Below are 11,767 nucleotides of genomic sequence, written 5' to 3' on the forward strand. Positions count from 1 at the left end.
GTCTTTGCCAGTTTTGTCCTCTGCATTTTCATATACATTTTAGAATCAGCTTGTCAATTTCACAAAAAAGTCTTGGTTAGGATTCTTTTGAGGGTTGTTAGTTATAAGCATTTAAGTCTGTATTTGAACATTGTAGATTTAATCTTCTTGATCTTGGAAATCATAAAATATATTTTTTCCACGTGAGCACATTCCAGACCTGTCATCCATTTTACTCAATCCTTTATGTATGCAGCAAAAATTGCAAACACGAAAAAACACTTTTTTCCACATGATTTAACTGTGATATATATTTAACACCTCTTCAATTGCCCTTGCTACCTTCTTGAAAGGTAGTATATTAAAACTGAAAATAGTCATTCATAAATGTTAAAAGGGAGAATTTATTTTACATGAAATGGCATCAGAAACCAATTACAAATTTAAAAACACAAAATGTGATTAAATGTCTGATATAAAAAGAAGGGCCTTTAGTCCTTTGAGGTTCTGTGGCTCTTGTCACAGATTTCACTTCATCTTGATGGGTTTCAAAAATGATCAATCTGTGGCCTCTGAGAGACGGACCTTGAAAACAGGAGATCGCATTGTGGAGCAGAGCAAAAGGACATTCCAGGGTCCCAGTGTGGGAAAGCTCCAGGCAATAGTGACAGACAAGCTTAGAAAATGAGTGCTTTAGGCTAGAGCAGGAGAACAACTGTCTCCAGAAGATGAAATTAATATCTGATGTGCTCACACATAGTGAAATGAGGTTTACACATGTGCAAGAGAATTTGGGGGTGAGTTAGCAATAGGTACATTAAAAACTAAGTCAAAGAGAAAAACAAGACAATTACTAAGAGCAAGAAACATAAAAATTATATAAAAGGATATAGAGTGTCTAAGAAAGAAAATGTGATAACATTATAGCTTGTGGCTGAACTATAAATAACACATATTCAAATGTAAATAACACATAATCAAAATAACATAAACACCATATATCTACCTCACCAGAAATTATGCTGTAAATGCACTGGGAAGTGTGAGAGAAGAGACTGGTGTAAGAGAGATCAGACCTCATTTTCCATAGTAGGAAATCAATGGCTATCTTTTCAAAATCAAGAAAAAAGCAGGATAAGTATATTATCAAGAAATATGGAGTTAATACTAAAACACACACACACACACACACACACGCATGCATACACACATACTAAAAGAGTTGAAAGTGTTTTCTTCGGGAAGTGGAAATCAATTGGTAAGGCAGAGACCAGGGATAGGGGGAGCCACTTTTCAAACCAACCTTTGTGGAACCTTTTGACTTTTCTTACAATGTCCTTTGATAAAAGTAAAAATTGAGTAAACAATACAATGATTAATACAAAGTGAGCCCAAAGAATATACTGGTCTCTACTGCCATTCATATTAAATTGTTTATTTCAATACTAGCTTTAAATGGGATTTCTAGGGGCATCTGAGTGGCTCAGTCAGTTAAGCATCCGACTCTTGGTTTAGGCTCAGGTTGTGATCTCAGGGTTGTGAGATCGAGCCCTGACTCAGGCTTCGTGCTCAGTGTGGCGTCTGCTTGAGATCCTCTTTCTCCCTCTCCCTCTGCCTCTCCCCACCACCCCCCAGCTCGTGCTCTAAATAAATAAATATACAAATAAGTAAAATCTAAAAAAAAATTTTTTTTAAGCAGGATTTTCTAGGGAGACCCACCTAAACAGGTCAGTCAGGAAAGGTTTCTTTGGAAGAGTAACACTTAGAATGAAGCTACAGTTGGAATCAGCCAGAAAGGGAGGAGAGTGTATTTCAGGATAAAGGACCAAAACTTGTGTAGGCCCTGGATGGGCAAGTTTCAGGGCTCCTACTGAAAAACTTGTTGGCCGGAGAGGAGTAAACACGAAGGAGAAAGGCAGGAGATATGGCGGAACAGGCCAATGAAGAGATTGTACTTGGCGGCCCTTGTAGCTTTTAATAAGGATTTTTGTTTTTTTGTTTTTGGTTTTTTTTTTTTTTTTTGGTCTATATCCTGAGTTTCCTCTCGTTACCTCCCAGGTCTGTAACAGGATTAAGCTGGTTCTTCCCAAGTGCAATGTTCTGCAATTCTAAAGCCCTAAGCTGTTTTCCCAGGAATTTTGCCCTGATGGACAGCTCTCTGCTGGGGGCCCTGCATTGTCCCTGGCCTCTTGTTTCATTTTGGGCAGGTCGCTTTCTCCAGGCCTGAATGGACTCGTCCACAAAATGAAAGGCTGCATGGGGTAACCTCTACGTGCCCTGCAAGCCTGAACACTGTAGCTCCTTGTACTCCTCTGGGCTTTTGCCAGAAGGAAGAACACCTAGTTCTTCACTGTATTCACACTTCACAAGTATTCACACTGTTGTGTCAAACTCCTCTTTTTAACATGATATTTAGCAATTCCTCAACTTCCCATTTTTTGAGATGTGTCTACAAAGTGGGATAACGATATCGGCGGGTGTTGGTTTACGCAAATGGGATGCAGAGATGATGATCTAGGATGATCTTGATGTCAGTCTATTATTAGATCACTTCATTTCAACATTGTTTGCAAAAATATAGTTTGATTTTTTTCTCTTAGAAATTAATCATCATTATACACATTTTTTTAACTAGATAATTTTAGCAACATTCTAAGCTTTTCCTGTAATCACAGCAGCTCGTTACCCCATTTGTTTGATGATTTTTCCGGTTTCCATGTATCATCTGCAGCAGGAGCCTCTTGTATGGGGCTCCCCTGGCAAGGAGGCAATCCTCTCATCTGCCTGATACACAGGACTCCCACCCAGCAGCCTTCCACAGGGGAAATGGAACATCGTGGGTGGAGAAAAGAAGGGCTATTTGGTTTCTTACTTATGCTATCACAATGATCAAAGGTCAGTGGTTACTTTCCTTTTGGGTTACTGTCCTAATGGATGCCCTAACACCTGGCAACTCAGATCTCACCAGCTTAGCTCAGTCTTGACAACAGCTCATCACCAACACGAGATACAACATACTTCAAGCTCTACAACAGCTAGGAATGTGGGATGTAGAAAAAGGACTCTGTAAAATATCGCAGTTCTTGGAAGCAAGCCAGTGGCATTTGAGTATTTTGAGGATATGTCATTAATGTATTAATGTTAATAGGGTGAGATTTTGTGTCCTGTCACATTTCCCCTTGGGGGAAGACCCCACAGGGCAATGCAGCTCAATCCTAGAAAGGGAAAAAGCCTCATTTTGGATCTTCCAGAACCCTGATGCAGGAAACACAAAGCTAGGCTTTTCAGGCTGAAAAGGATCCTGTCCTGGACTCTAGAACAGCTAGGTTGAGCAGAACTGGTTCACCTTTCAGTTTAAACTTCTGGGGCTGTGGAGCCTGCTGTTATTAACTGCTCCAGTCTAGTCAAGGTGCAGCTTGCTTTCAGTTTCCCATGGCTTCTGCAGGGCAGAGCTAGCATGAATAGTTCAAAGATGGAAATAACCCAGGGCCTCTTCTTAATCCTTTGTTTCAGCCTCCTCCTTGAAGGTAGCAACATTTCAATCATTAAGGTTTTGTTCCACTTCCTGCCTCTTGTAATACCTCTGTCTGTAGCAATAAAGAGTGGCACGTGAGTTCTATAGCTGTGTCCCTCTCTCCTGATGGATGGTAGAGAACAGTGAGCAGCCCACCTCTTGCCAGCCCATCAAAGCTTTCTGCATGCATGCGGTATGTGCTCTCTGTTCTAATGTTCCTACTTTTAGTACCTAATACCTCACTTTTCACCTGCTTTAAGATTTATTTTGCAGGATGCCTGGGTGTCTCAGTTGGTTTGGCGTCTGCCTTCAGCTGGGGTCGTGATCCTGGGGTCCTGGGATCAAGTCCTGTGTTGGGCTCCTTGCTCAGTGGGGAGTCTGCTTCTCCCTCTGCCTTCCGCTCTTCCTGCTTGTGCTCTCTCTCTCTCTCTGACAAATGAATAAATGGAATCTTTTTTTTTAGATTTTATTTATTTGAGAGAGAGAGTGAGTGAGTGAGTGAGAGAAAGAGCACGAGACGGGGGAGGGTCAGAGGGAGAGGCAGACTCCCTGCTGAGCAGAGAGCCCGATGCGGGACTTGATCCTGGAACTCCGGGATCATGACCTGAGCCAAAGGCAGTCGCTTAACCAACTGAGCCACCCAGGCACCCGAATATATGGAATCTTAAAAAGAAAAGAAAGAAAAGAAAAGAGATTTATTTTGCTAAAAGTTATGTGTCTAACCACCTTAAATCTTTTCAAACATGGCAGAGTGTGCATAAATAAATACACAAATCATCGATACATTAGCCATTTAGAAACAAAACAGCAAACAACTAGAGCAAACACTTGGAAGGGGTTGAATGTGGCTAATCTAAAATCTTGGTAAGTATGTCTTTCAAAAATCGAGGGAATCACTACTTCTGTTAGGAGGGGCTGTTCTTCTGATGCGGAGCTGTCAAGGCCACAGTAGTCTGAAATTTCCTCAAATCGAATCACATCTTCTCAGAAAACCAGTCATAAGCAGGTCCTGACTAGAACCCCAAGAGTCTATGGCTGGAAAGGCCACACTGAAGGAAATCATTGTTGTGGCACTTTTGTATTGTTTGGGGTTTTGTTTTGTTTTTCTTTTGAAATACACTAATGCTAAGACCAAGGAGAAGGAAAAACTAAGTAGAAAAAGCCAAGAAATTTATAAACGATGGATTCATCCTACTTTTTTATACTCAACAGTGTGACTGAAGGGCTAATCTCATTTGTCCTGCCATACCAAGAAACCGTTGTTGCTTTTTTAAAGTGTCATGATTCTGTTGACGAAAAAAACGAACAAACCTTTCAGAATTTCTAAAAAAAAGGAATAGAGTTTTATTCAAGCCCAAATTAGGACAGCTGTCTGGGATACACAATCTTCACAGGGAAGCCAGTGCTCGGGAAAGAGAACATACATTTTTTTTACATAAAAAGTTATAAATTATTAGACAAAGAACATTTCAGAAAGTTGCAGACCTTAAATTCCTATTACACGCAGGGCTGTATGACTTTAATCTTATGGGAACCAGGAAAGTTTCTTACTTTTTCTTACCCTCTGTGTTCAGAATCCTCCTTTTTGGTTATTTTCTTTAACGAGGCAGATGTACAATGTGTGCTCGGGACAGAAATAGAGCCCCTTGCCTTGAGATTTTTCGGAGTCATTTTGACCTTGGTAAATGTTGAAGTGTAGCTTCCCTGGGAGCCCAGGAGCAGAGTCCACAAACATTAAAAGTTGAAAATTTCCTTTAACAGTTCCCAATTGTTCTTAGATGGTCAGAATTAAGAAAAGAACATGAAATACGCAATACCTATGTAGTCTATATCCACGCCTTAGCTTTCATTTGAAAGACTTAATTTTTTTATTCTTCTTGGGGCTGCCACTCTATCATTTTAAGAAGCACTAGTCATAGTGCCATTAACAAAAACAGAGAGATAGGAAGAGGACAGCTTAGATGATTCAAAATATGTGAAATGTAAACCTAAATGCAGCTATTTTGACTGTGAGATATTACAAAGAGTTTAGAGAAGTCAAATCTGTTGAGTTATTTATTCTCTTCTTAAGATTTCTACATTTTATTAAGAATTTAGAGATTCATCACCGGGGACGCCTGGGTGGCTCTGTGGGTTCAACGTCTGACTCTTGATTTCAGCTCAGGTCATCATCTCAGGATTGTGAGATCGAGCCCTGCATCGGGCTCTGTGCTGGGTTTAGAGCCTGTTTAAGACTCTCTCTTCCGCTCTCTCTCTCCCTCTCCCTCTGCCCCTCCCCCCAAAAGAATTTAGAGATTCATCATGAAAACTTCAAATTCATTAATTTAAAGATGGAGGTATACTTTTTTCAAATTATAATTACTGACTGAACGAGACAGGAAGCCCTCAACACATAGTGTAGGTAGAAAAACAAATGCATTTATGCTAAGTTAACAGCTGTTATTTCTTTGTTTCAGTATTCCTTATCCAGCTCATTTAAAAAAAACAAAAATCAAAAGAGACAGGCATGTCAAGGAATATCAGCAAACTAAAAAGTTTGGTTTTTTTTTTAATATTTCTGTTCAGCTGCTGTGAATGATCCAGTCCATTATAATAAATGCCGTGTTTTAGAAGTGGTACTAACACCATCAATTCCCGTTTTTTTCTCTTGAATAAAGATCTAAATTGTGGAGGTTTTAAAACTTGCTGTTTCTTCGTATCCCTATCACCCCACCCCTAGTCTTCTACACAGGAGTTACAGATAGAAACGCCAACAGGGACCAAACAGGCACATACATGGTCCAGGCTTTGGGAGAGCCAAACAGGAAGAGAACACAGGAAGTCTGTCCTCACCAAAAAGGGGTGGCAGCCCCTCAGCTTCACTTGATCCCCCCAACAGGATCCCAGCCCAGTGGGGATAGAATTCCATATGTTTTGAGAAAAGTCCTAGTCCAGATTTTTTTTTTCCTAATCTCCTGAGAAAAACGATGACACTGTGCAGACCTACCGAGCACATCTGCAGGCCAGACTCAGCCCACACTCTTTGCCTTGCAAACTTTGCTTAGACCTTGGAACATTTGGCTCAAATCTTCTCAGAAAGAACCAAAGCTCAAATCAAGCAGTATTTGATTTATTTCCCCCTTGATGTATTGATTTATTAGCCGTTGTTTGATACTAGAGGGAAACCTTTGGGGTAGGCAAGTACTGGAACGGTTGACTGAAAGGTGAAGGGAGGATTCCATTCTGACTATCATTGATTCAAACACTCCCCATCTGTCAGTATTGTGGATTGCCAGCAGCTGATAAACCGTTATCTGGAAGGCTACCACTTTGGTTTCACAAGTTAAAGGAGATTTGCTTGTTTTCATTCACAAAAATGTGTAATAGAAAAAAATACATTTATTTATATTTTCCTACAAATAACAGCTTGTCCACAGATGATGCTCAGAGATGGAAAGCAAAGTACATCTGACCATTTAGTAATTTATTTACACAATAATCTGTTATATAGAAATCAATTCTGTTTCATTTTTGGAAAGAAAAGGCTCAGAAATCCCTTTAGTTTCATTTATTTTAAGTGGTGGACAATATATGTTATAACCAATAGTTATAATGCTATGAAATATAAATGGCTTTTATTATGAACAACTGATTATACAAGTGAAAATGTAAAAGATTAATAATGACTTCTAATAGAACCCAATTGATTTTCCTTGTATTCCTCACACTTCCTTTATGTCCCTTTCGCTTTCTTGACAAATATTCTGCTAAATTCCTTATCCCTCCTACCTTCAAATTTAGGAATGATTTTGTAGGAGCTACTTACCATGAAGGGAATTTCGAATTACTATGTCCTTTCCTATAGTGCTTTTGAATGTTATTCATTAGAAACCAAGTTTCAAAATGCAGTTCTGTTTACTTATGGTTTTAAGGGCACATGTATTTTTAGATATTTTCCTAAGAGCCATTAATATTTTGAACTTACTTATAATTTTGTTATTAACTACTATAACAAAAAATTGTTCATGCAATTTCTGTGCCACATTTCACTGGTGAAACTAGACACATTCTAAATAATGTGTTTTTTTTTAATTCTAAATAAAACAGTTACTATTCAAATTAGAACATGGTTTTTACGGCATACAATTAGCCTTGTTCATCCACCTGTGACCACGGGTATAAAAATAAAAAGAAACTTAGTTTAACAGTAATTTATATTTATAAACACCCCCTGCAAAAAACACTGAAAACCTTAGCCAGTCCCAAACAATACCAATCTTGCACTAATATCATGGTATCTTTCCACCAGATTACAAAATTACCACTGCTTTAAGTAGGGTAGGAAGTTTACTGTAAAAACAGATGCCCCAGATGTATAATTGCTCAAAAATTCTGCAACTTTATTTCTCACTTATGTAAGGTCAAAAGTGAATGATTCTAGAACAGCAGGTGCCTCTTGCAAGAAGCAATACAGGGTCACAAGCTCCTTCCATCTTCTGTCTCTGCTGTCTTCACCAGCTGGCTTCCAAGGTCACCATGCTTGTCTGAATCAAGCCAAAGGAAGGAAAAGGGCACGTAGAATCACATGTGAAAGCATGTCGGGGCCAGAACTGGGAGTAGGATATAGCACACCCCATTGGCTAGACTCAGTGACATAGCCATATCTAACTCAGATGGCAGCTGGGAAAATAGCCCAGCTGTATGTTCCAGTATAAGAGAAAAGGGGCTTAAAGAACACATAGCCATCCTCTGCCTCACCAAATATTTGTGACTATGCATAAACTGCATAATCCGAAAAACAAAAAGGAAATAGAAGAGGACTGTACCTGTATCCTTGCTACTCAAAGGGTGGTACCCGAACCACAGCAATCCGTAACATCTGGGAAGTTGTTAGAAATGCAGACTCACAGGCCCCACTCGAGTGCTTCTGGTCTATATTTTAATGAGAGCCCCAGGGAATTTTCATATACATTAAACTTTGAGAAATACTAACCTATATCTCAATTAAGATATCTTATGTTAGTTCAGAATTATTGTTCTATTTATATAGAATTTATATTTCTTGTGTGCAGAGTTGCATATTTCATGCACTTATCTAAACACACCACATGTGCTATGTGTACAGATGTGTGTATATTTATGCACATTAATAGGTATATATATGTGTGTGTGTGTGTGATTGTGCTAACCGCAACTGTATATATTATATTAATTTTTTGGTATAAAAGCACTTTTTAAAATTATTATTTTCTTTCTTTGACTCTATAAACTATCAGTTAAAATTTTTTTCAGACTTTGTTAAGAGCACTTAAATGGGTGGACCCACTGACAATTTCAAGTAAGGTTTATATTCTAGACAGTACTACTAGAGAAGTGGCATGTCTCACAGAATGATGTTCACTTTAGGGTATGCCCCCAACAGGTAGGGGGACTGAGGTAGAGTAGTAATTAGGATGGAGATTGTGAAATGCATCTTTAAGGTCGTACCACTTGAGTTGGATCCTAAATGATAAATAGGAATTTTTCCAGGCCATGAGAGAAATTTACTGAGGCATACAGACTTGATAGCAGAGATTTATTCAAGAAAAGATGAATGGTATGCTGTCAATGGTTGTATCTGCCAGGATTGCATTTGGTTCCGTGTCAAAGTGACCTGAGTTAGTGGTATAACCAAATAGAGATTGATTTTTCTCACAAAAAAAGAAGACCAGAGACAGGCAACCCAGGGCTGGTGCGGCAATACCATGCCATCCTCCATATCCCAGGCTCCTTGCATTTCCGCACCACCGTCTGTAGCTGGTAGCTGTCATCCTCATTGGCCTCATGGTGAAAAAAAGGCTGTTCTACCTCCAGGCTTCAGTCCACTTAGCCAGGCAGAAAGAAGAAAAACAACAACAACAACAACTAGCAAATAGAAGATGGGGGCATTTTTCAAGAAACCAACCTCTTCCCATAGATTTCCAACAGGCGCCTACATCTCTCTGGCCAGAATTTTGTTAGATGATGACTCCTGGCTGAAACAAAGATGAGAAACAGTGTGTGTGTGTGTGTGTGTGTTTTAAACTGGGCATATCGATGCCTTGGAATAAACTGGTTATCTAAGAATAGGGAAAAGGAGAGATTAGATTTTTAGTAGGCAACTACGAGCATCTGCCAAAACAGGTACAGTATGAGGATTGGGGAGTGGGGAGAAATGAAGGGAAACTAGGCCAAGTGTCAGATAAGGAAAGGTCTTCTGTATCATGCTGAGGAATTTGTATACGTGAGATTTAATTCCTGTGATTTGTTTAAAATATATATGGAACCCTAGAAGCAGCATAGATGACAGATTAGAACAGATAGATGATGAAGCGAGGAGACCAGTAAGAAACATACTATGAACATCTAGTTGTGGGATGATGTGAGCCTCTTCTAAGACAGTGGAATTGAGGAGGGATATTTAAAAGGTATTTAGATGAGAATGGGGTAAGGGGGGGTGGAGAGAAGTAGTTGTCAGAATGTTTCTAAAATGTTTCTAAAATTCTTGTTTAAATGACTGAGTAGTATCAAAGTTATTTCTGAGTTGTGAAAGGTCAAATGCATTTTAATTAATTAATTAATTAATTGGGGGGCAGAGGGAGAAGGAGAGAGAGAGTCTTAAGCAGGCTCCACCCAGTGTGAAGCCTGATGTGGGGCTTGATCTCACAGCCCTGAGATCATGACCTGAGCCTAAATCTAGAGTCAGACACTTAACAGACTGAGCCACCCAGACGCCCCTCAAATCCATTTTAAATCGATAGAATTGTTCCTAAATTTTTACCTAGTATATTATAAATTTAATATTATAGTCCAAGCCCTTAGTGAATGTTGTAAACACTTAAAGGATGCAGTTTTACCCTTGCCCCTCCTCTACTTTTACTTGTTTTATTAGTAATTAGAAGAACAAATTTTCCTATGACACCTTAAAATAAAAATATCACAGAATAGCTGAGTGAAGAACAGTTCTGCTAAGCAACCACTTCAAAGAAAATTTGCTTTTACTTCCAAGGGAACTAGTTACTAAATGATAATTTTCCCCCCAAAATGTTGTGTTATAAAATGAAAAAGCAGAGTTTTCAATTAGCCCCCGGGTGGCTGAGATTCTTTTACCTGAGTCTTGAACTTATCACTGTTGTTCCCCAAAGTGAACTCTGTGTTGCTGCAGAGCCTATGAAACTTTAATTAAACACCATTCAAAGTTTGCTTCCCAAAGACACAGATTATAGTGCCCCACAGTGGTCTACAAAGCAACAAGACATTGTGTTTGGCAAACTTTTAAACACAAAAGTCTATTAAATAAGTCATGGGGATGAAAAGTACAGCATAGGAATATAGTCAGGAATACTGTAATACACTTTTCATGGTGGGCATTTTGTAATGAATATAATTGTTGAATTACTATGTTGTACACCTGAAACTAATTTAGTATTATATGTCAAGCATATGTCTATTACAATTTAAAAAAATAAAAGCTATTTCAAACATTATACAACTATGTTTGTTTCCTGTTATTTCTATAACAAGTTATAATAAATTTGGTGGCTTAAAACAACAGAAATGTATTCTCTCATAGTTCTGGAGGCCGAAAGTTTGATATCTAATTGTCTGCAGGGTTAGTACTTTCTAGAGGCTCAGAGGGAGAATTCATTCTGTGGCTCCCGCCTAGCTACTCTTTTCCTAGTTTGCCTGTAATCCTTTGTTTTCCTTGATTTATAGACACATCATTCCAGTCTTTGCCTCAGTCCTCACATGTCTTCCCTCTGGTTCTTCTCTGTGTCTGGATGTCTCAAACCTCCTGCATTTTGCTTATTAGAACACTAATTATTGGATTTGAGGCTCACCCCAAATCCAGTATCCTCTCGTCTTGAGATCTGTAACTTAATATTGCATACAAAGACCCTATTTCCAAATAAGGTCACATTCACAGGTACTGGGAGCTAAGACATGGACATAATTTGGAAGGACATAATTCTCACTATAACAACCATCCCAGGGTAGAACACCAAGCTTTTATGATGTCAAGGGGGGCCGGAGACAATGAGACCCAAACTTGGGTTGATTGATCTAACCCACGAACCTAAGAGGAACTCTACTGAAAATAAATGATCTCGGGGTATTCTGTTCATACTTCTTTTTTAAGCTGATGGAGACGGAGAGTCCTGTTTTTATATTTTTCTACATGCTGCGTTTTCCCCTTATAAAAATGTGTTTTTTCATTAATTTAAAATGATAAAGGTTTTTGGAATTGTTGGGTCATCATTACTTTTTTTCTTCCCC

This window comes from Phoca vitulina, unplaced genomic scaffold (assembly GCF_004348235.1).
Source record: "Phoca vitulina isolate PV1807 unplaced genomic scaffold, GSC_HSeal_1.0 scaffold5, whole genome shotgun sequence".
Lineage (NCBI taxonomy): Eukaryota > Metazoa > Chordata > Mammalia > Carnivora > Phocidae > Phoca > Phoca vitulina.